Genomic DNA, 25,650 nt, shown 5'->3' with positions numbered 1-25,650 from the left:
GCACAGAGTGGCTCATTTTTCTATTATTCATACCGGGCAGAGCTCTTATCAGTCTCTTGATTTGTTTCTGGAAACATGCGGGGACTCTAGAGAACGGTCTGGGAGGGAGTGGGGCTTGGGGGCTTAGAGAATAGAGTAGCACGGCGCAAACTTCTTGAAACACTCATACTCCTGGGGATGCAGCGGAAAATGCATTCACACGTTGGAAAGAGAGGCTGTTTCCTTAGGGTGGAAAATAGTTATGTCGGGATTTTTCTTCCAAATTCATCGCTTTCCTCCATGGAGGAATTTCACAGTCTTTGCAACAAAAGGGTGCATATGAGAACCAAAAATACTTTTTGACCCACAACTTAGTGATCTTTCAGTCTGTTTCCTGCTTCTGAGGTCACACAAAAACCTACCTTCAGGGCACAGGAAAACTTCACTGGCTTTGAGGGCAGTGTGATATAATTCTAGGGAGGAGAGTTGTATTTGCTTTTTTTTTAAAAAAAAAAAAAAAAAGATTCTATATGGCCCTAGTAACTTATCCTTAAGGCCTGCTAAGCAGTCATCTGTTTCCACCACCTCTCTCAGGATTGGAGGAACCATCCAATGAGGTTGGATCGCACTTCCCAGACTACATAGACATGTCAGCAGAGCTGGGACCCCAAACTGAAGAATCTCACTGCACACCTCTGCTTCCTCCCTCTCTGTTGTTCCCCAGGATCTCTCTCTCACTGGCCCTACCCTGGCCTCTACCTGGTCAATGAAAGTTCATTTTGCAATATATTAGCTAGTACTGAACAACAGAGCCAGCAGTAAAAAAAATTAAAATAATAAATATCAAATACAACAGAAAAGCAGTCCTTTTGACAGCATTGCTCCCCATAACCTACAAAGTGGCTCTGTAAGAGCAAAAGCCTGAAATTCACAGGCCCCTATGCAAACCCACAGCTGGGATGACACCATAGCTCAGGGAGACCAAAATGACCATAGGGCAGTTATAAAGAGGGCAAGGCTAGCTTTCCTGGATGGACTGCTTCCTTTATCCTTCAGAAGGTTTTCCTCCCATCAGCTTTCAGCTTCTTCAATCCCACTGTTCTATAATCCCACAGAGTTTTGGCAAGGGTGGATTTAAGAAGGAACACATGGAAGGCGTTTCTGAAAATTCAAGGCAGTGTGAAAAATCTAGGCGCCGCGGTACATGCGGCAAAAAGAAAATCGGTGTTTTGGGAGGAGGAGAGCAGCCAGATTAATTTCCTCGAAATGAATTAGTAGACAAGAAGGAAGCCATGGAAACGGGCAAAGAGTGAGGATGTTCCAAGCAAGGCGCCCAACCCAATCGTAGCGCACAGGCCAGGACTCTAAGGACAGCGACCGCACTTATTTCCATTGCACTTTTGTTTTGAGGAATTCACAGGCGAGGTAATGATCCCTTAGATAACAGTTTTATGAGACAGACGAGTGGTGGGGAGCGACAGGTGGCAAACAGACCAATTAGGAGAATAAGCCATAATAGGGTCTCAAACCCAAAAAGTGGCATGAGGGAAAAGGAATGAGTTAAAGGCACATTTCCATCTTGCTACTCAAAGTTTGAGTCTCTGATCACCAGCCTCACATTTTCTGAAAGCCAAATAGAAAGGCAGAATCTCAAACCACATCCCTGACCTACTGAATCAGAATCTTTATTCTAACAGGTAATTCGGATGCATGCACAAATTTTAGGATAATTGGTTTAAGAGACAGTATCAGTATGCCTTACTCTTTCGATGTTGAGAGGGTAATTCAAGGTGACTCTCAGATCACAACTCTCTAGAAAGTACCAAATAACATGCTAATCTAAATAAATATGAATCCAGACAGTGACATTATATAGCAGGAAATGCATGGTAAGTGTCACATTCGTCAAAAAAATTGAGGCTTATTCCTGAAAAACCAGAAGAGATTTATTTCTTCCTAGGGCGTAAGTGGGAGATCAAATGTTTAGCGCAGCAAAGGGCACATTTAGGGCAATGATGGAGGTAAGATTTGAGGCCAAATTCTAATATTCTAGAGACTTCACATTCAATTCTGTAGGTAATGAGAAGCCATTTGGGTTTTTTAATCAAGGTGATGTGGTGTCAAAATGGAAAACTGAGAGAGAAGTTGTGAGCAAAAAATTAACAAGAGCTGAGGAAAGGTGAGCTGTGGAGGGGGAATGAAAATGAAGAGTCAGTGACGGCCTGAAATATTTAGGCTAGGATGATGGGGGAATAAGAGAGCCATTAATAGAATAAGGAGAGAAGTTGCAGTGTTTAGGCCACATAATGATTTTGGTTTTGATGCTGAGTTCAAGATGAAGGGGACAGCAGAAGCCTACATGAAACTGTTAGAAATGCTGCTGGGAGCATCACATAGAATTCAGGGATGCAACTATAGCTGGGAACATACAACTAGAGTTGGGAACATACATTTATGAGTCACTTCATATAGAATTCAGGGGTGTAACTAGAGTTGGGAATATACATTTATGAATCACTTCATATAAAATTCAGGGGTGCAACTAGAGTTGGGAACATACATTTATGAATCACTTCATATAGAATTCAGGGGTGCAACTAGAGTTGGGAACATACATTTATGAATCACTTCACATAGAATTCAGGGGTGTAACTAGAGTTGGGATCATACATTTATGAATCCCTTTATATAGAATTCAGGGGTGCAACCAGAGTTGGGAACATACATTTAGGAATCCCTTTATATAGAATTCAGGGGTGCAACCAGAGTTGGGAATACACATTTATGAATCACTTCATATAGAATTCAGGGGTACAACTAGAGTTGGGAACATACATTTATGAATCACTTCGTATAGAATTCAGGGTGTAACTAGAGTTGGGAATATACATTTATGAATCACTTCATACAGAATTCAGGGGTGCAATTAGAGTTGGGAACATACATTTATTAATCACTTCACATAGAATTCAGGGGTGCATCTATAGCCGAGAACATACAACTAGAGTTGGGAACATACATTTATGAGTTACTTCATATAGAATTCAGGGGTGTAACTAGAGTTGGGAATATACATTTATGAATCCCTTCATATAGAATTCAGGGGTGCAACCAGAGTTGGGAACATACATTTAGGAATCACTTCATATAGAATTCAGGGGTGCAACTAGAGTTGGGAATATACCTTTAGGAATCACTACAGCGGCAATGATCGTCATAGCCAGGAAAGCAGGTGATCTCTGTGAGGAAATTCAATCAGGGGAAGAACAGAAGGCTGCCCCAGGAAAGCACCAACACCAAGGGGTAGGAAACTCCTAAAGGAGTCAGAAGAGGTGCATCTGAGGAAACAGGAGGAGATCTGGGGATGAGTTTGGAAACTGAATCTCACTAGACTGTCCAGGCAAACTGCTTTTTCAAACTGCAAACTGTGACCGAATAGTGCATTGTAAAGTCAATTTTACAGGTACTGACTATATTTTTTAATGAAATAGAAGGAATAAAAATGAAACTCCTATATCAGAGTCATTTCATGTAGTAAAGGTTAGCAGTGTCTGAGACATTCTCATTTCAATGCACAAAATTACATATGCATACCTACTGGTAATGTGATGTAAGGACTTTCCTTAAAAAATAGTTTGTAAAGATGTAGTGTCCATATAAGAATAAACATCCAAAATCCACTAGTGAGCAAACTGAAAGCACTTGATTTCCCACAGGAGGTGCCCAGGATCCAGGCATGGAGTCGGTCATGTGCGTGTCACCAACAGGCTCTTTTTTTTTGGTTAATCAGTGGATACGTGTCTGCAGCGCTGGTCCACTCTGAGCAATGCTTCTCTGCCACTTACCTGCTCCCACAGCCAAGTACAAAGACAGAAGGAAAACTATCAGAGCCAAAGCAACTACTCTGTCAACCACCCACTAAGAAAAAGTTTAAGCTGCTAAAGCTGAAACAAGTAAGAAGGCATTCAGTTACTTCCACTCCAAGAAGCCGAGGCCATTGTATTAAGCGTGCTCTGCAGCCCCACAGTTAGTGCCTTCTGAGTGCAAGACTGCCTCCCACTGAATGTGCGCATCTGACACTCGTGGTTCTGGTAGCTGCACTGATTTTACGGAATAGGACTTCTGTCTCTCTCTTTTTTTTCTTTTTTCAAGATGGCGTTTCGCTCTTGCCTCCCAGGCTGGAGTGCAGTGGCATGATCTCAGCTCACTGCAACCTCCGCCTCTTGGGCTCAAGAGATTCTCCTGACTAATCCCAAGTAGCTGGGATTACAGGCATGCGCTACCACAGCTGGCTAATTTTTCTATTGTTAGTAGAGATGGAGTTTCACCATGTTGGCCAGGTTGGTCTCGAGCTCTTGACCTCAAGTGATCTGCCTGCCTCAGCCTCCCAAAGTGCTAGGATTACAGGCATGAGCCATGAGCCACACCCCCACACCCACACCCCACTAGCCTGAAGAGGATTTCTCAGGAGGTTACTGTTTAATTCGAGTTTAAACTCATGCCATCATCCCCCATTGTCTGAGCTTCCCTATGGGGAGTCCAAAAGCGATAGAAAATAGAAGAACCAAAATGTCCTCCATCTGAGTGTCCCTGTGTTTACATCAACGAAAGAATCATTTCAGAAATGTGTGCAGAACATCTTGCTCCAAGAGAGTTATAACAACAGCCAAAGGCAAAGTGGAACGGCCCCTATCCTATCTATTTTCACACTGTAGGATAGTTAACTGAGTTCAGCTAAGATTCTAGAGGTCATGGATCACTTCCACTCTCCTATTCAGAAAAAGGTGAGCTTAACTATTGGCAAATTTGTAAATATCCTCTTGTTAAGATTTTTAGCAAAAAACACAGAATTGCAACAGTTCAATTTATGTCTTCAAGCTGAGGTAAATTTTAAGAGCCGTTACGAAAGAGTCTTGAATATTTATCACCCCTATTTAGGGGGCCCCTATAAATGCCAACCAGAAAGCTAAATGTCCCATATACATCATTATACATCCCATTTGATCTTCACGGGAATGCCAGAGGGTGAGATTATTAGTCTTGTTTTACAAACAGCAATAATGAAGTTCACAAAGGGTGCATCTTCTTCCCAAGGTTCAGCAGCTAGGAAGAGGCAGCACTGAGCTACATGTCTACCTCTGTGTGACTTTAAATCTAGTGTTCCTAATGTCTTCTCTCTACTTTTAACGTAATTCTAGAGAGAATCTAAAATATCTCTCAGTGCAATTTTTTTATCTTTCAAATAAGGATTGTGGAGATCAAGATCACGGTGAGATGACTTGTGCAAGGTCAGAGGATTAATTCATCACAGAGCCAATGAAGAAAACAACTTGTCCAGCTTGAGTCCACTGCTTGACTCAGGAATGTACAGGGGACAGTTTGGCTGCAGCCTGAGTGGGTGTAGATGTTCACGGGTGGACATGGAGACAAAGACAAGGAACTCAAGGAGAAGGAAGTCACAGGTGTCTTTGAGTGACAGGACTGAGTAGCTAAACTAGGAAGGAGAGGGCTTGGGTTTGAAGCTTGGAGCAGCCGCTTTTCTGCTTCCGGGTTCCAGGTTTACTTGATCTCTCTGAATCTTATCGGTTCCTCACCTATAAAGTGGATATAATAAGATCTAACTGATGGGATGGTGTCAAGAGTGAGATAAAGTAAAAATTTAAATTAAAAAGTTAAAAGCTGACTACAGCCACTGACATGTAATATTATTAGGTGGGTGCAAAAGTAGTTTTTGCCATTAAAAGTAATGGCAAAAAACACAGTTACAATTGCACCAACTTATTAATTTGAATGTCACTGTTAGATCATGGAAGGCAGAATGCGTACCAAGTGAGGAAGTAAGCTTATCTCTGCCTATGTGTTTGCGGGAAGTGAGCCTGCGGGACTGTCGTTCACCAGTCAGGAGAGGTCACTGGAGAAAAAATGTGCTCCTCTCCCTGGGTGCATGAAGGAAACACAGGACCAAACTATCTCTTGGAGGTCAGAAACTCTGTGGCTCAGATGACCTAGATATAGCAAGGGCCACCAATATTAGTTACCAATTGCAGTGTAATGTTACCACAAGCGTAGCAGCTTAAAACGATACTCATGTATTATCTTGCAGCTTATGTGGGGCAGGAATCCCATAGCTTAGGTGGATCCTCTGCTTTGGGTCTGACAAGGCTGCAATCAGGACATCAGCCAGGGCTGAGTCTTCATCTTGAGGCTCAACTGGAGAAGGATGTTTCCCAGTTAAACAGGGTCTTGGCAAAATACCTTTCCTTGCAGTGCCAGGGCCCAGGACACTGCCTGCTTGCTGACAGACAGCATGACCGCTCTGAGTTTCTAGAGGCTACCTGGAGTCTCTACAAGCCACCAACTTTTCTTTGCACTGGGGGTTTCCCCAGCATTACTGCTTACTTCATCATCAAGGAGAGCGTCTATAGAGAGTATGTATTCAATGACCTCTTATAACACAATTATGTAACATAATCACAGGGGTGACCAGGGATGATGTGTCCTTACCTTGCCATATTCTGTGGCTTAGAAACAAGCTGCAGCTCTTTCCCACCCTCAGAGGCAGGAAACAACATAAAGGTATAAACAGCAGCAGGTAAGAAAAATGGGTGGGCTACCTGAGAGTCTGTCCCGTACCCAAAGCTTCTTGCAATCTTTAGCATTCAGATAGATACTGGAATCCTAACATTCACTCCACCAAGACATGACCCTCCCCAAGTTTCCCCTTTTCAGACAGTGGAACTACTATCTTCCCAGAAGCTGAGCATGTACCCTTAACACTACCTGCTTACCACCTAAATCGAATCATTCCCTCAAACACCACATTGCAACTTCTAGAGCGCTCTTAAGTTGTCCATTCCTTTTGATCTCTGCTGTTGTCAACCTAGCCTAAGCATGTCAGGGTCTGGTACTTCAGTGAGAAATGTAATTTCTAGAGCTATTGGCCCTTGGTTGGAAAATACCTTTTAACTTCCTAGGTTATTTCTTAGGTATTTTAGAAAATACAATTAAGCAACAAGAAATGAAATAAGTTAAAATCACCCAAATATCTCTCACCCAACTACTGCTACAGCCCCCAAACGAATCCATTTCATATCTACTGTATTATCTCCTTCAAGCTATTCCCCAGTATGCAACTAGAGTGGTCTTCTCAGTCAGAGGCTCTAATTAGAGCACCCTCACATCGCTACCCCACATCCACTCTTGCTCTTGATAAAAATCCAAATCTGAAACATGGACCAGGAGGCCCTATCCAGCCTGGCAACTGCAACCCTCTCCAGCTTTTTCCTACACTGCTTTCTTTTACTCCCTCTACCTCTGCCCCCGTGGCCTTTTTCCAAGACCTAGAGCGTGTGCCCATCACTTGCCCTTTGGCCTTGCTAATGCTGCAGGCTAAAATGCTCTGGGCCCTTCGCCCCTTCTTGACCTGTAACTCATACTTTATCCTCCGCATACTAACTTGGGTGTCATCTCCTCCGGAAAGACAAGCCCATTCAAAAATGGGCAAAGGATATGAACAGATACTTTACAAAAGAAGACATACAGGAGGCCAACAAACATATGAAAAAATGCTCATCATCACTGGTCATCAGAGAAATGCAAATCAAAACCACATTGAGATACCATCTCACACCAGTTAGAATGGCGATCATTAAAAAATCGGGAAACAACAGATGCTGGAGAGGATGTGGAGAAATAGGAACACTTTTACACTGTTGGTGGGAATGTAAATTAATTCAACCATTGTGGAAGACAGTGTGGCGATTCCTCAAGGACCTAAAAATAGAAATCCCATTTGACCCAGCAATCCCATTACTGGGTATATATCCAAAGGATTATAAATCATTCTACTACAAGGACACGTGCACACGAATGTTCATTGCAGCACTGTTTACAATAGCAAAGACCTGGAACCAACCCAAATGCCCAACGATGATAGACTGGATAGGGAAAATGTGGTACATATACACCATGGAATATTATGCAGCCATCAAAAACGATGAGTTCACGTCCTTTATAGGGACATGGATGAACCTGGAAACCATCATTCTCAGCAAACTGACACAAGAGCAGAAAATCAAACACCGTATATTCTCGCTCATAGGCGGGTGTTGAACAATGAGAACACATGGACACAGGGAGGGGAGCACTACACACTGGGGTCTGTTGGGGGGAAATGGGGGAGGGGTGGGGGGTGGGGAGGTGGGAAGAGATAGCATGGGGAGAAATGACAGATACAGGTGAGGGGACGGAAGGCAGCAAAGCACACTGCCATGTGTGTACCTATGCAACAATCTTGCATGCTCATCACATGTACCCCAAAACCTAAAATGCAATAAAAAAAAAAAAAGAAAAAAAAAAAAAAAAAAGACTCCCTTGACTGCTAGTCCTCTGGTAGGTGCACTCAACCTTTTTTCCTCTTTTCTCATTGCACAATTTAATTTGTAATTATTCGCTCAGTGGTGTGGTTGTTTTATTAATGTCTGTTTCTTCTTCCACTCTACAAGCTCCAAAAAAAAAAAATAGGAAGCACGTTTTGTTTCATAGCATTCTATCCCTACCACTTAGTCTTATTTGGATATTTGGACAAAGATCATCATCAAATATTTGTTAAATCTCTTTTAAAAGCTAGGCACTGGCCTAAGAGCTTTAGTTATATCATTCCTTTATTCAATAAATATTTACTGAGCAGCTGCTATGTGTCAGGACAAATTGATAAACCAAAGACTCTTACACTCAAAGCACTTATGTTTCAGAAGATTAAGGAGAAGGAAACAGCTAACAGACAATAGCATTTTTGAAAAAATACACTAAATTAGTATTCTTAGATGTGATCAATGCTATGAGGAAAAAAGAAAAAGCATTAACAGGGTAAAGAGATCAGCTGTACAGGGATGGGTTACAAGTTTTAAAAGGTTGGCTGGAGTAGACTTCATTGATAAAGCAACATATAAACAAAAAGGTGAAGAGGAAGTGGTCGTCATGCAATTATAAGGAGAAGCATCTGCTGAGCTGAGGGGACAGCTAGTGCAGACACTGTAAGTTAACAATAGCCCTGACCTGTTCAAGGAACAGTGAGATGGACAGGGCTGCTAGAGTCAAGGATGAGAGGAGAGGAGAACTCAGATGAGGTAAGTACTATAAGGGCTTTGGTTTCACTCTAAGTGGAGGATTCACTACTGGATTCTAAGCAATGATTTAGCACGTTTTAAGGAAGCCTTCTCTGACAACTCAACTTTAAAAAAAGAAAAAAAGGACTCCTAGAAGACGAGAGGAGAAGCCAGAGACCAGTAGAAAGTTATATAGAGAAAGCTAAACACAGCAGCAAACTAAAAACAGCAGCAAGTAAAAAAAATTACACACAAGGAGTAAGTGGGATTTAGTCCAGGAATGCAGGGTTGGTCTGATATCTGAAATTCAATCAATGTAATAACCCACCATAATAATAGAATAGAGGATTTGAAAATATGTAATAATATCAAAGCACATAGGAAAAGTATTTAATAAAATTCATCACGTTTTTCTTATAAAATTATTCAATAAGCTGGAATCAAAGGAAACTTCCTCAACCTGATGAAGGGGCCTACAGAAAATCCACAGTTAATATGATACTTAATGAAGAAAGATTGAATGCTTTTCCCCTAAGATCAGACCAAGGAAAGCCACCTCTGCTTAACGTTATACTGGAGATTATAGCCACGGCACTTAGGCATAAATGAATAAATCAATAAATGACATGTAGGTTGGAAAAGAAGAAGTAAAACTATATTTGCAGATGGCATAATCTTGGGTATAGAAAAATCTTAAAGTCACTAAAAACTATCAAAACTAATAAGTTTTGCAAGGTGGCCATAATAACAGATCAGTATACAAAAATCAATTGTATCTCTACACATTAGTAATGAAATTTCAGAAATTATTTCTTTAAATCCCACTAATCATAGCAGCAAAAAGAATACAATTTCTGGTAACTGATTCAACAAAAGACATTCTTTTATACTGAGAACTAGAGAACAGCTGAAAAAATATCCTTAAAGATCTAAATAAATAGAAATCACACAATATCATCTTTCACCTATTTCAATAGCCCCAGAACTGACGCATCCATTTCCATTCTAGGACCTCTTCAAACTGTTCTTCATGGTGCAATTGGAATGATCTCAAGAAGCACGTGGATATCTTTTAGATGTAGGTTGGGATTTCTTAACAGATTGCTATGAGAGAATACTAGCTCAGTTACTTCTTATAACAATCGCCATTTTACAGATGAAGAGACTCAGAAAGGTAACTTAACCTGCCTGAAGGGGCCATGTTAGCAAGCAGCAGAGCTGGAACCTGGCTGGGCATCTGTCTCACATCAATGTCGGGCACGTAATGCCTGCTGTCCAGCACCATGTTGAGCCCTGGCACTGGCCAGCTTCCTTAGGGAGATGTCTGAAAGAAGGAAGAAGGTGGCCTAGAATGTGACCCTAGAGCCTCACTAGGGTTGGCAGTGGGACAAGGGGTTGTTGCAGTAGAAAAAGAAAGTGAAAGGCCGGGTGCGGTGGCTCACGCCTGTAATCCCAGCACTTTGGGAGGCCGATGCGGGTGGATCACGAGGTCAAGATATCGAGACCATCCTGGTCAACATGGTGAAACCCCGTCTCTACTAAAAATACAAAAAATTAGCTGGGCATGGTGGTGCCTGCCTGTAATCCCAACTACTCAGGAGGCTGAGGCAGGAGAATTGCCTGAACCCAGGAGGCGGAGGTTGTGGTGAGCCGAGATCGCGCCATTGCACTCCAGCCTGGGTAACAAGAGCGAAACTCCGTCTTAAAAAAAAAAGAGAAGAAAAGAAAAGAAAAGAAAGAAAGAGAAAGCGAAAACTCAAAGGAGTTAGCCAAACAACAGGTGGATAAAGCAGGAAGACCTTTACAAGAGATTGAACATGTTGCTTAGAATACTGTCTGGTACAACCCCGGCCTCCTGCCTGGATTGAGAGGGACTAGCAGGATAGATAAAATCACACACACACACACACACACACACACACACACACACACACACAGAGCCAGGTGACAAGGGAAGTGGTAACACACGGATCCTGCTAATCACCATTTTCAAGGGAGGGAGGAGAAAACAGAAACAGAAACTGAGATGGCTCCTGCATGGTGAAAGGAAAGATAAAGCATAAACATATGGTGCAGAGACTCAACCAGATCCTGTGCCCAGGGTGAAACTTGTCCATTTTTCTTGGGAAAAAAAGAACGTCCTCCCCCACAACTCTATCCAGATGCTGTCAAAGACAGATGCAGGAATTCTCATCAATCATGGGAAATTTTTATAAGAGAAAATGAAACCCAGATCGCAGACTGGTTTGGTTACAGACATTCAGTAGGGAGTGTGGCAGAGGGCGACTCCTGCCTGAGATGGAACCAGGAGCAAAGCCCGGCAATCGGGGCCAGGAGGGCCCCATCCTGCCTTGCTTGTCATAAGCAGAGACTCTGCAAAGGGGAAATGGTTTTGAAATACTTCCAAATTCACAAGCAACAGCATCAAGACAAGGGCTCAGACTAAAGCTTTTGAGAATTCCCAGCACCAGGAAGGAAAAAGCCAATGTCTGAGGGAAAAGCTCTCACGAACGAGAGAGTTTCTTTCTACATGGAGGTGTGACTCTCAAGTTAGCACTTAAGACAAGCGCTAGCCTTAAAATAATTTAACTTCCTTAAACAATTCAAAAAGTACATCCTACAAGAATGTGCAACTGTAATCCTGTACTGTAATACGTATATAAAGAGGTATAATGAGTAAAGAATATAATTAAGCATATATATGCAAAATAAAATTCTATAGAATGTTTGCTATTTGACTGTAATAGTAGAATATTGACTATACCACACATTTATTTGAATTCTTATAAGTCAAATTCACATATGATATAATCCACTCTAGAAATACCTGGCAGCACAAAAGAAAAGATGTGATATCCTATCTTAATGCACAGCACAGAGCAGGCAGCCAGCAGACAGTTTCTGATTCAGTAGATGAATAAAAGTCTATCTGATTTTGCTCCAGTTAAAGAGCATGGTGAAGACAAACCTGACTGTTAGCTGGCCTGTTTGATTGAGATGTAACACAACCATATGCAGTACCCAGGCCTAGCACCTTCCAGCATGAATGCAACCAGCATTTCAAAATGTTGTCATTCACACAAAGACAAATATTGTGCAATCCATCTCACTTACATGAGCTACCCACAAAAGGCCAAGGCACAGAGGCAGAAATTAAATTAGTGGTTACCAGGAGCTGATGGGAAGGGAGTGGGAAGTGACTGCTTAATGATTACAGACAGAATTTGGGGGGTAACAACAAAGTTTTGACAACAGATAGTGGAGACAGTTCTACAATATTGTGAGTGTAATTAATGCCTGAATTGTACACTTTAAAGGGTTTAAATGGCAAATTTTAGGTTATGTATCTTTTATAATAAAAAAGTAACAAAAAGAGTTCTTCTCGTGTCTGATGACTAAACAGTCAGCCTCTTTTTTTTTTGAGATGGAGTTTCGCTCTTGTTACCCAGGCTGGAGTGCAATGGCACGATCTCAGCTCACCGCAACCTCCGCCTCCTGGGTTCAGGCAATTCTCCTGCCTCAGCCTCCTGAGTAGCTGGGATTACAGGCACGCGCCACCATGCCCAGCTAATTTTTTGTATTTTTAGTAGAGAGGGGATTTCACTATGTTGACCAGGATGGTCTCGATCTCTTGACCTCGTGATCCACCCACCTCGGCCTCCCAAAGTGCTGGGATTACAGGCTTGAGCCACCGCGCCCTCTTTTTAAAAAGTTAAGCAGGGATAGAGTTGGCAAAGACCTACGAAGTGTTCCCTCACTTGGCAGGATATAGAATAGCAACAGAAAAGCTCACCAGCAATCCCTGAGACCAGGGATTCTCAAACCTCAGCATACATTGTGCATCGGAATCCCTGGAAGGGCTTGTTAAGAGACAGTTTTGAGTTTCAGCCCCAAAGTTTCTGATACAGGAGGTCTAGGGTAGGACCTGAGAAACTGCACTTCCAACAACCTCCCAGGTGTTGCTAATACTACTGTCTAGGAATCTCACTTGTGAAACAGTGACCTAGGCAGCAGGTACTCAGTAGATCTGGCCAAGGGACTGTCTCAGGAAGAAGTGAGGGGAGAACTCCTAAGCTATGTTTATTTCAGGTCAAATGCTCAAGATCTTCCATGATGCCTCCCAGTAGTTCCATGATTTGTGGAACTCCAAGAAAATATTTCATAAACATTCTTCTTTCTTAGCTAAAACTAAGGACTGTCACCTATATAAAGAGATCTTTAACTTTTGAGGGACTCTAGGGTCTGCAGTTCCAGACAGCAAGGCAGTTATTCATTTCTGTCCATATCAAAGCCTTGCAATGATTTGGTGCTCACTTCTTGATTGACAGGATGTATGATTCCCAGCATCTTTGGAGTGTTTAGAAATTAGGATCTTCATGAAAACTCAGATGATATGGGAAGACTTCAAAAGAACTATTGGACAGGCACAGTGGCTCATGCTTGTAATCCCAGCACTTTGGGAGGCTGAGGCAGGTGGATCACCTGAGGTCAGGAGTTCAAGGCCAGCCTGGCCATCACATTGAAAACCCATCTCTACTAAAAATACAAAAATTAATTGGGCATGGTGACAGGCCACTGTAATCCCAGCTACTTGGGAGGCTGAGGCAGGAGAATCGCTTGAATCTGGAAAGCAGAGTTTGCAGTGATCCGAGATCACTCCACTGCACTCCAGCCTGGGTGACAGAATGAGACTTTGTCTCAAAAAAAAAAAAAAAAAAAAAAAAAAAAGAAAGAAAGAAAAAAAGAAAAAAGAAAAAACTGTCAATTCCACTTATTTAAAGGTGAGATTTAATACCAATCAAGTTCAGCATTGGCCATAACCTATCAGAGAACTCCTGGCACTCTGAACTACCTGAAATTCTCATCCACACACCATGCTCTTACATTTCTTCACAAGGTTGAACAGGAAATTCTCTCATTCTTTAGAAAGCCTTTTCCCCTTTGGTCCTCTCCCAGATAGCAGACTTCGCCTCCCCTATCTACTCACCTTATACCGTCCAGCTCAAATTCCACCTCCCCGCTTCCTGAGTTTCAGACTCCATAAAGTTCTTCCTTCTCTGAGTTCTCATCACACTTTCTAATATTCTTTATGACAACATTTTTACAATAACAAGAAACTTGTTTATTTTTATATCTGACTTCGCATTAGTCTGGAAGCTCTTTGAGGAAAGCAAACATAATCCTTAAAGTCTGAGCACTTATCATAGCACCTGCTACACAGTAATTTTTAAATACATGTTTGGTGAGTAAATAAACTAATCATTGAATAGATTGCAACGGTCGTCTGCTAAACTTAAATATACCTCAATGTTAACTACGTACTACTTCTAGAAACCGCATAGAAAACGTATTACAAAGACGAGCCTTTTTTTAAAGAGAAAAAAGAAAAAGAGTCCCAGGAGGCAATTCTTAAAACTCAACAACAAGGAAACATGCAGACTTGTTTTTAAAATGAGCTAAAGACCCTAACAGACACCTTATCAAGAAGACATAGAGATGTCAAGGCAGGTGGAAAGATGCTTCACACCGTATGTCATCAGAGAAATGCAAATTAAAACCACAGTGAAATACCAACACACACTTATTACAATGACCTTAATCCAGATCACTGACAATACCAATCAATGGTGAGGATGAAGCAACAGGAACTCTCCTTCATTGCCGGTGAACTTTGGAAGACAGTCTGACAGTTTCTTACAAAGCTAAACAAACTTTTATTATACAATCCAGCAATTGTGCTCCTTCGTATTTACCTAAATGAGTTAAAAACTCATGTCCACACAAAAATCTGCACATGAATGTTTATAACAGCTTTATTCATAATTGCCAGAACTTGGAAGCAACTGTAAATAAATAAATTTCTTCAGTAGGTAAATAAATAACTTTGCTACCTCCAGACAATGGAATGTTATTTACAACTAAAAGGAAATGTGCTATTAAGCCATTAAAAGACACAGCGAACCCTTCAATGCATATTACTAAGTGAATACAGCCAATCTGAAAGAGCTACATATCTATGATTCCAACTAGATGACATTTTGGAAAAGGCAAATCTATGAAAAGATCAGTGGTTGCCTGGGGTTAAAGGAAGGAAAGGATGACATTACCCTCAACATACTAAAAGGTTCTGCCCTATTGGACAGTGGATTGTTGAAGCACAGAGGATTTTTAGAGCAATGAAATTACTCCATACGAAACTATAATGGTAGATTCGTGTCATTATAAATCTGTCCAAACCCAGAGAATGTACAACACCAGAAGTCAGCTCTCGTATGAACTGTGGACTTTGAGTCCATAGATAATGAAGTGCCAACATAGATTCAGAAGTTGTAGGTCAGGCACAGTGGCTCACACCTGTAGTCTCAGCACTTTGGGAGGCTAAGGGAGGTGGATCACCTGAGGTCAGGAGTTCGAGACCAGCTTGGCCAACATGGCGAAACACCGTCTCTACTAAAAATATAAAAATTAGCTGGGTATAGTGGGGCATGCCTGTAGTCCCAAGCTACTCAGGAGGTTGAGGCAGGAGAACTGCTTTAACACCAGGAGGTGAATGTTGTAGTGAGCCAAGATTGCGCCACTGCACTCCAAGCTGGGTGATAGGGAGAGACTCTGCCTTAAAAAAAAAAGAAAGCAAAATGAAGGAAAGAGAGAGAGGAAGGAATATATGGAAGGAAGGAGGGGAGGGAGGGAGGAAGGGAAGAAACTGTAACCAATGGACCACACTAGTGGGGGACATTGATAATGGGGAGAGGCTCTGCTTGTGCAGGGTGGGGGTATATAGGAAATCTCAGTATCTTCTGCTCAATGTTGCTGCAATCTTAAAATTGCTCTCAAAATAATATTGAGTAAAAACAAAAGAATACCAGGAGTGAGTTGGAATGGTGTGAGGAAGGGTAGTGGGCAATGAAGGTCCTGAGTTGTCAGGAGAATACAGTGCTAAGTCGTTTTCCTGGCTCCACTGAGTATTGGGGCACAGAAAGCAAAGAATGAGGATTTCTCTAAGTGGCTCAGTAAGCTTAGAGCTCTTCCCAGTGAGGCTTTCAGCTCCACAGGTACGGTCCACCTGCTTTTTTCTGCCTCCCTATAAAGATCTTGGCTACTGTCCCAGACTCATCCACCATAAGTCTCATCCTTCACTCTTTATCTTTATCTAGAAGTGTCATGGAAAGTCTAATGTCTTGCCAAGAGTGCAACATACAGAATTTTTCTTTTCAGTTTTGTGGCTTTTTCCCTTTGAATTATTGAATCATCCTATCTGTTGGATCCTAATCAAGTCTTTGCATGAATGAATGAATGAATGAATGACCTGAGAGATAGGGGCTTCTCATTCAAAGTAAAATAACATCATAAATTCATTTCCCTTTCTCCCAAAACACTATTAAATTCAGAATGGAAATACAAAAATGAGCAACTCCGTAACAATGGAGGTAATGGCAAGGAGAAGTCATCAAACAAATACCTCAACAAATTTTTGGAAGAAAAGACACAGAGGAAGTCTATTGACAGATTAAACAAAGTAAAGGTAGCCATAGTCCAAAAATGGCTGTGGTTGGGTAGCAAAGATGGTGAAGTCCAAGTAGGAGTCAATCTGTCAGTGAGAAACTCAGAAAATCTGTGAGTTAAAATTCTATCCAACTATCCATCCCTCATCTGAAACACCACAGTTTCTTATACTTGAGCAATATACAGATACTGTGTATTTATAAAGACAATATTTAGACAAACAATATTTAGATTGCCAGTTTCAGAAACAATGACCTAAAAAACTAGCCTTATAAAAATACTTTCAGCTATATGTTATCAGTGAAAAGTTTTCTGTATGTTTTCCGTAGGGCAGCACATTTGTGACTCTCTTTAAAACATAAACATAACATGACATCTTAAAATTGCTATCAAGCTCTCCGACTCTTGAGAATCTGTACCATGAAGCATTTCCTGATCCTCTATCTAGATGTGAGCTCCCTACTTTTGGATTTCCCTCTGCAACTCAGTGACTTTTATGGTAATTATCATCATCAGCACTATCATTATTTTTTTTTTTTTATTTTCAGAGACAGGTCCCTTTCTGTCACATAGGCTGGAGTGCAGTGGTGTGATCACAGCTCACTGCAACCATGAACTCCTGGTCTCATGCAATCCTTCGGCCTCAGGCTCTCAAGTAGCTGAAATTACAGGCATGAGCCACTGCACCTGCCTTTATGGTGATTATGAAATAGTAATTTGTGTAACTGCCTCAACCTCCCTATGCAATCTTAAACCCCTCCAAAGCAGGGATGTGCCCTGATAACTCTTTCAACACTTAGCACCAGGGCCTTGCCTGCGATAAGCCCCTGCAGCTCTTACCTGAATCAAAATTTTCCACAAGTTTTAGGTGGGTGGGTGGAGGACAATTTTTCCAGCATGGTGGGCCAGCTCTTTTGTGGATTCTCCGAAATAGTTTAGGAAATAAAAATATTGAAACTTTGCTATTTTCAGGATTATGAAACGTTACCCCCAACATGATGAAAGGTTCTGCCCTGTTTGACAGAGTATTGTTAGTCAGTGGAATCTCTTGAGTATTTGCAATGTGGCAGGTGCGATATCAAGGACCTTATTCACTCGTTCCAATTGTTTTTACAACAAATCTGACTCATTTTACTAAGAATAAACTGAAGCTTAAGAAGATCAACTTTTCAGTACAGGTCTTCTGATTTCAAGTACCATTTCTACAGCACAAGGATGTTCTTACAAATAACTGATTAAGAAAGAAAAAAACAGACAAAAGGGAGAAGTAAGAAAGTAGGGTCATATAACAGAGCCCCTTCCTCCTGTGCCTAACATAGGGTTTATCTGTTTTTGTTTTTTTAGATAGAGTCTCACTCTCTTGCCCAGGCTGGAGTGTAATGGTGCAATCTCAGCTCACTGCAACTTCCACCTCCCCGGTTCAAGCAAGTCTCCTGTGTCAGCCTCCTGAGTAGCTGAGGTTACAGGCACGTGCCACCACGCCTGGCTAATTTTTGTATTTTTAGTAGAGATGGGGTTTCACCATGTTGGCCAGGCTGGTTTCAAACTCTTGACTTCAGGTGATCTGCCCTCCTCGGCCCCGCGAAGTGCTGGGGTGACAGGGTTACAGGAGTGTGCCACCATGCGTGGTCACGCCAGGTTTACTCGTTGTAGAACTTTCCTAATTGGTTAATTGATGGAATCAAATTGACCTTCTTTGTCCCCCAGCACCGCCCCCTGCATGTGCCCAAACCTATCTGTCCTCGTGTGAGTTGCCTATAAAGGTCCTTTAAAGAGAAGGAATTTCTAACCCATTTAAATCCATGCAGCCTACTGAAGCAGCTGACAGGACACATTCAAAGTTACTGAAGCTCCACAGAAATGATTTTTGTCAATGAAAAGGATGCCCTAGATTCCCAAGGGGTCCTGAGAATTGGGCACATTCCTCTCTAACGCTGTACCACCCCATTACACTTCCCTCCCCTCCCTCCAGCCGCCAGGTTTCACGTCATTGTGGGGTAGAGGTAAACGCTAGCTGCCATCACCTGATCTCCGGACTAAGCTTTCTCAGTGACAACATCACAGACTGTATGTTGAGAGGAAAAGAATCTGTCAACCCAATGAGTCCAGTGTTTTGTGATAATATCATTTCTGTGGGCCGAAAGGCATCTTCTATTCAAGATAGCTCCTAGTCTGCCTTCAAATGTCTCCGACATGGCGTCAGGACACTGTTTGTGCTTTTTCGTTATATCTAGATTAAAAGACAAGAATGATGATAATCAAATGACATCTTTAATAAACATCCTACCCAAGATTGCCTTCCTAAATATGAAGGCGCAAGAAACTTCTTTTTCTACTTAAGAGTACAGAGATGGAGAGGATTTGAAAAACATCATAATATCCTCTACACAGAACTTCCCATTATCATTCCTGGGTCTTGATTGATCTTGATTGATCTATTCTCTAGAATATTCTATAGAATATTCTCTAGAATAAATCCAGAGTCATTCTAAGATACTGGTAGCCTGGACTGTTCCTATACATAATTAAAATTATATTAACCAAGAAGAGTATAATGATAATAGACATGACTATTTATCATATATAATTAAACATATTTTTGCATATCATTAAATATATACTTTAATAAATGTATGGTTATTAGTATTAGTATAATTGTACTAATTATACTATTACTATATCTCTTATACTTTTACTACATGAAAACATTTAGATAGGTGTTTGGATAAAAAGACCATTTCATTTTCCAATTTAAAAAATTCATGATTCCTGGCCAGGCGGTGGCTAATGCCTATAATTCCAACACTTTGAAAGGCCAAGGTGGGTGGATCACCTGAGGTTGGGAGTTCGAGACCAGCCTGGCCAATTTGGTGAAAACTCACCTCCACTAAAAATACAACAATTAGCCGGGCACAGTGATGGGCACCTATAATTCCAGCTACTGGGGAGGCTGAGGCAGGAGAATCACTTGAGCCTGGGAGGCAGAAGTTGCAATGTGCTGAGATCGCACCATTGCACTCCAGTCTGACTGACAAGAGCGAGACTCCATCTCAAAAAAAAAATAAATAAAAGAATTCATGATTTCTTAAGACAACATTGTGATGGGAGGAAAAAAAGGTGGCTATTACTCTAGAATAGAATATAATGCAACTAAAAAGTGCTATAAAATAAATACCTTTAAACAATAAAGCATAGGAAATATCTCAGCTTCCAGTATCTGAAATCTGTGATAATTTGTAAGTCAGTCTCGTATCGAAAAATGCCGTGTACGATATAAACGAGGTGCTAAAGATTAAGTGGACTTGGGAAAGATCTTTTTTCTTATAATTTGTTGATATCAGGAAAGGAAGCTCATTAAAAAAATTTTGAGTCTCTGATCCATCAATTTAATGATGCTTGTTCTTTTTCTCTATGTGTATGTGCTGTCACCTAAAATAAATCCAAGCCTAAATGAGGCTTTAAACATGAAGAAATGAAAAATGAAATTGTTTTAATTTTAAAAAATTAAATTGACAAATCTTCGAAAATACAGCATCTGGACCTTTAAACAACTGAATCAACAATTAACAGCATTTGTACGGGAATTGGATTTACAGAATAACCTTTCTGTTGGAAATCAATTCAATCCCCAATGATAAACACAACAATATCCTGGCTCTTGCCAACAGGACAGTTGTGCAAACTCACAGGCGCATTAGAATCACCCATATTTACATTCGCAACCCCATTAATAGGATTGAATGGCTTTAGGAATTAAATGGCTTTACTACGGTGGGTTTTTGTCACTTTCAGAATATTTGTTGATAAACAAAATTAGATTCAAGCAATATAAATTATGAGAAAAAATTTTCCTTATAAACACTAGGCAAATTTTTAAAACTTTTCTAGGCAGTCCAGAATCTTTCATGCTGCCAACATCCTGCCTGTTAATTCATTAGTCAGATTTACTCTATTCAAGCCATGTAGCTAGAAGGAGATTTCTTCCAAGATGAAGTAAGTCAGCTGCTGAGTAATGCCACAATTTCTGTTAACAGTCTAGTATCAAAAATGAAAGAACAAAGTACTTGGTCCCCTAAAGAATGGGAAGGTAGCACTTCAGGTGCACAGGGACCAGATAAGGACCATCCAGCACATGGGTATTAATTAGTACCCTGTGTTATCATGTATTTTGAGAACTATCAGCCAATTACGTTGTACTGTGGCCAAACAGCCAAATGTCTTGAGAGCCTCAGGAAGTTACATCTTCTTTTAAGGCAACAAACAGACACAGACAACCTGAAGTTCCAGAATAGCAGGTCCAAAATTACATTCTGTCGAATACAAATAGGAGCTGTTTCATGTTAAGTGAGGAAACCACTTCACACGACATTCTCTCATACTGAAGTGGCTGAAGAAATTATAATACATCCACACAATGTATCTATGTAAACTTTATAAAGAATGAGATAGGGCTATGTATTTTGTTAAATGGTAGTATACAACTTGTATAACAGTAAGTAAAATATCGATGTTAAAAAATAAAAAGTAAACTAGCAAAGCAGGTATGTGTAATGACTAATGTATGTATACATACACAAACATATGCATTCATTTGGAAAGTATTAAAGCCACTAGAAAAGCACACCACAAATTATTTTTTGCAGCAATATTCAGGGCTAGAATTGTCATAGAGAAACTCATTTTTTTCTAGAAACTTCTGTATTATTTTAATTTTTATCACATTGATGTAGGTATTAGTCTTCCACAGCAGTAATAATAAAATATCATGAGTGGAAGGCTTAAGCAATAGAAATTTCTTTTCCCACAGTTTTAGAGGTTAGAAGTCCCATATCAAGGCCTGGGAGGGTCAGTTTCTGCTAAGGGTTTTCTTCTTGGCTTGCAGACAGCACCTTCTTGCTATATGCTTACACTGCCTTCCCTCAACACATGCACACGCGTGCGCGCGTGTGCACACACACACACACACACACACACACAGAGAGAGACAGAGAGAGAGAAAATCTTCCTCTTCTCATGAGGCCGTCAGTTCCATGGGATTAAGACTTCACCCTTACGATCTCATTTAATCCTAATTATCTCCTAAAGATCCTGTCTCCAAATCCAATCACATTGGCGATTAGGATATCAACATACAAATTTTAGGGGGACTTAGTTCAATCTGTAGCATTCTGCCTCTGGCCCCTCTTGTGCAAAGTACATCCACTCCATCCCAACAGACAGCCCTGAAAGTCTCACCTCATTTTAGCATCAGCACTAAAATCTCAAGTCCAAATTCTCATCTAATTATTGTCTAAATCAAGTATGGTTGAATACAATTGTATTCGGAATACAATCTATTCTGAGGCCAAATTTTTCTCCAACTGTGAGCTCATGAGACCAGAAAACTTACGTACACTGAAAATATATTAGGACAGGTGTAAAATAGACATTCCCATTCCAAAAGTGAGAAATCAAACCAAGTAAAGAGACAACTCCCAAGTATGTCCAAAGCCTAGAAGGCAAATTCTGTTCAATTTTAAGGCTGGAGCATAATCCTTTCTGGTCCAATGCTCTGTCACCCTAATGACCCTGTCAGACAGGGATCCTACCCCAATACTCCAGGAAGAGGTGGCTTGACCCCGTGAAGCCAAGGCTGTGACGTCACCCAGCCTTGCCCCCTGGCCTGTATCCTCTGGGTTGTGATGTGAGTGGTAGCCTTGATCATCTCTGAATCACCTTTGGAGTCATTCTTTCCTTTTCTTGAAGAACAGCTCACGTTTTTCAGTGAACTAGTTTTGTTGTTCTGTCCTGAAGCATCCACAAATCTGACAGCCTTTCTTCACTCAGTCCCTTGTGCTCTATTCAGTTCAAGCTTTTGTCTGCCCATATGATCTTATCATCTGCTTATCAAGTAATAGTCCAGCCACACTTTTGGTGTTCCCTTCAAAACATGCTTCCTCACTTTTTGCAATATGGATAGGCTGAGAATTCACCAAATTTTCAAGCTCTGGTTCCTTTCTCCAGTTCCTTTGTCACTTTCTCTCTTCTCTAGAATTTTCTCTAAGCATTCAGGAAGAACATAGCCACATCTTCAACATTTTGCTTAGAAATCGCCTCTGGTAATTATTCAACTTTAGTAGTGCCTGTCAGTTCCACCTTCCACGAAACACTAGAAAACAGTTCACCCAAGTTTTTTGCCACTTCATAACAACAATAGCCTTTCCTCCGGTTTCCAATAACTTGTTCCTCATTTCCACCTAAGGCCCCACAGAACGGCTTTTGAAGTCCTTACTTCTACCAGCGTTCTGTCCATCCTGCTGCATGTATTCTCTAAGCAGGTGGAGGCTTTCTCTGCAGCTCTCCTCTTTCCTTTTTCAGCCCTCACCAGAATTGCCTTTAATGTCCATATTTCTACCAATGGTCCCTTCACTGCAACCTAGGCCTTTTCTGACGTGTACCTCCAAAATCTTACAGCCTCTACTCATTACCCAGTTCCAAAGTTGCTTCCACGTTTTTAGGTTACATCAGCACCCCACTTCTCTGTACCAAAATCTGTGTTTGTCTGTTCAGGCCGCCATAATAAAATGCCAGAGACTGGGTGGGTCAAGCAACAAAAATGTGTTTTTTCACAGTTCTCAAGGCCAGAAGGTCTGGCAGGGTTGGTTTCTGGTGAATTCTCTTTTTCTGGCTGTCCTCACATGGCCTTTCATGTGTGTGTGTGTGTGTGTGTGTGTGTGTGTGTGTGTGTACGTGTGCACGCATGCACAGGTATGCAGGAAGAAGAGGAAAAAGAGAAAGGAAAATCTGTATCTTCTTATAAGACCACCAGTCCTATAGGATTAAGGTTTCATCCTTATGACCTCACTTAACATTAATTACTCCTAGAGACCCTATCTTCAAATACAGTAACATTGGGGGTTAGGGCTTCAACATATGTACTTGGTAAGACATAATTCAGTCCACAGCAGTGTATTCTTTGAGAAAGAAGACACTTATCTGAATATGAAACATCTCACATGTTTTTGTTAGTGATCTGCTTGACACTTAACCCCACATAACTTCCTCCGAACAGAACCTCAATTTTGTGCAGGTATTACCCACCCCATGTATATCCAGGTGCTTGAAGGAGAGCTGACCTCTTCTCCTTGCTGTTGATTAATGTAGGAATAAGTCTAATGCCCAATTCTGTCCAAAGATACGTGAGAGGCACTCCGTTTGGGGATTCTGAGGCAAGTCTCTTCTCACCTAAGAAAGGGCTCTAGGAATGAATGGCCATGCCTCTTAAGGATATTGCTGTTCTAGATTGGAGGATATCCTTCCACAAGCTTGGGTATAAAGTCAACACTGAGTTTGGCAGTGGCAAAAATGGAATGAAACTAAGCCTGTTACACCATCACTGAGCCACTGAATCACCCAATCCTGACGTCCATTCTACATCTAAACTCAGCTGCATGAAATAAGGTTTATTTCTGCTAAATCCTTTAAGTCGGAATGCACGCTACGTGCAGCCAAAGTCATAATAAATGATACAATTTCTTTAAAATGTACAACACATATTAATATGCTAAAAATCTAAGATATCCTATGGTTTTTAAAAAATGTCTTACAGCATTTGAACTGAAGCCCCCCAAATTTATTTGATCACAGAATCCTTTTACTTTCTCCTCAGTAAGTCTTATCATCTTCAACAAAAGAGGATAGTTGTTGAAAGACACCCCCAAGGCAGAGCTTGGATAGACTTAGAAATATAGGCAAATGACAGAGCTTGAGTTAAACAACAACAACAACAAAAAAAAAAAAAAAAAAAAAAAAAAACAGTAAAAATTCCCCGGGGAGACAATGCTTAAGAGACTTTCAAATCTTGCATAGTCGGTATCTATATTTTTGCTAACCTGCCCTGTGGTTTAATTACCATTTAAACCACGTTTTGCCACAAGTCTTCAATAAAAATAGCCATATGGACATTTATTGGTGAACACTGAAAGGATGCTGGATTTTCCACCAGATTTGGAGTCAAATTTCACTTTAATCTGAAGACATAGGAATCCCATCAAGCCAGAAGATTTGCAGACTTTTAAGAAGCTGTAATATATATACAATCTTTTTTAATTTTCTAGGCATTATTTTGATAGAAAAAATTATGTTTGGGAGCTTTATATTCCCTGAATCTGATGAACAAAATAATGTTAAATATGTGTAAGTATAATAAAAACTATCAAACCCTATGAAAAATAAACACTACAACATGACCTCCCCTTCAGAACAGTTCCAGCAAAGGGCACACGTGTATGTGTGTGTCTAATTTGGTCCAGGATGACTATCACCAAATTCAACCAGTCAGAGCTCCAAAATGTCCCCCAACATGCCCTTCACCAAGGTACCCGTCGACTAGGAGTTATCATCACCATGATTTTACAAGGATTTGTGGGATGTTATGATTAACATCTGTCTTTCCTATTGATCTATAAAACTCAGGACAGAGACCGTATCTTTTTCTACTCAGCAGTCCTTCCCCAGTGCCCACAAAATACTCAGCCTATAGTAAGCTCTCAATAAATGCATGATGAAAAAGTGAATACATGAGTGAATAAGGCACTTAAAAACCCTCATAGATCAATTGAAGAAGTAAATCACTCAAGCTCAGTGACTATAGTAAAAGAATGAATTTATACCCATCATAAAATAGTGTCTACCAGTGTAAGAGAACCTGTCAGACAGCATATTTGTATCAGGTTGTACAGTAAGAACCAAGTGACAAATTGTAGAAATATATCTCTTTCCTTACATATGTCTTTTGCCTAAGACCTTACTAGCTTGTTCTTTTCATGGCTAGTTTGATGAGGCTGGGACCATGATTGAATCACCATAGTGTAAATTTTCAGACTCTGGCACTCCTGTTGGAACAGAGGGCTATTTGCTCTGTGCCTGAGTACTGGTCCGTCTTCCCTCTCACACTAACTACCCAACACAGGATCAGTAATTTATCCCATGATTCATCTTGTCTGTTGGCTATCACTAAGATTATCATAGGAAAATTAGGTATACAACTGGTGAGTGCTTCAGGAAGTTAGGTCTCCTGGTA

The 25,650-nt window shown here is 40.8% G+C and overlaps 1 protein-coding gene across 5 annotated transcripts in view; it reads right to left on the bottom strand.

Annotated features, from left to right (window-relative positions):
- The window catches only part of AGBL1 (AGBL carboxypeptidase 1), a 945,533-nt gene that overhangs the window by 816,882 nt on the left and 103,001 nt on the right, over positions 1-25,650 (bottom strand). The window lies entirely within an intron of this gene.

The sequence above is a fragment of the Saimiri boliviensis genome, chromosome 5 (genome assembly GCF_048565385.1).
Source record: "Saimiri boliviensis isolate mSaiBol1 chromosome 5, mSaiBol1.pri, whole genome shotgun sequence".
NCBI classification, from domain to species: Eukaryota; Metazoa; Chordata; class Mammalia; order Primates; family Cebidae; genus Saimiri; species Saimiri boliviensis.
The sequence above is the reverse complement of the archived record's forward strand: the minus strand, read 5'-3'. Positions and strand labels throughout refer to the sequence as shown.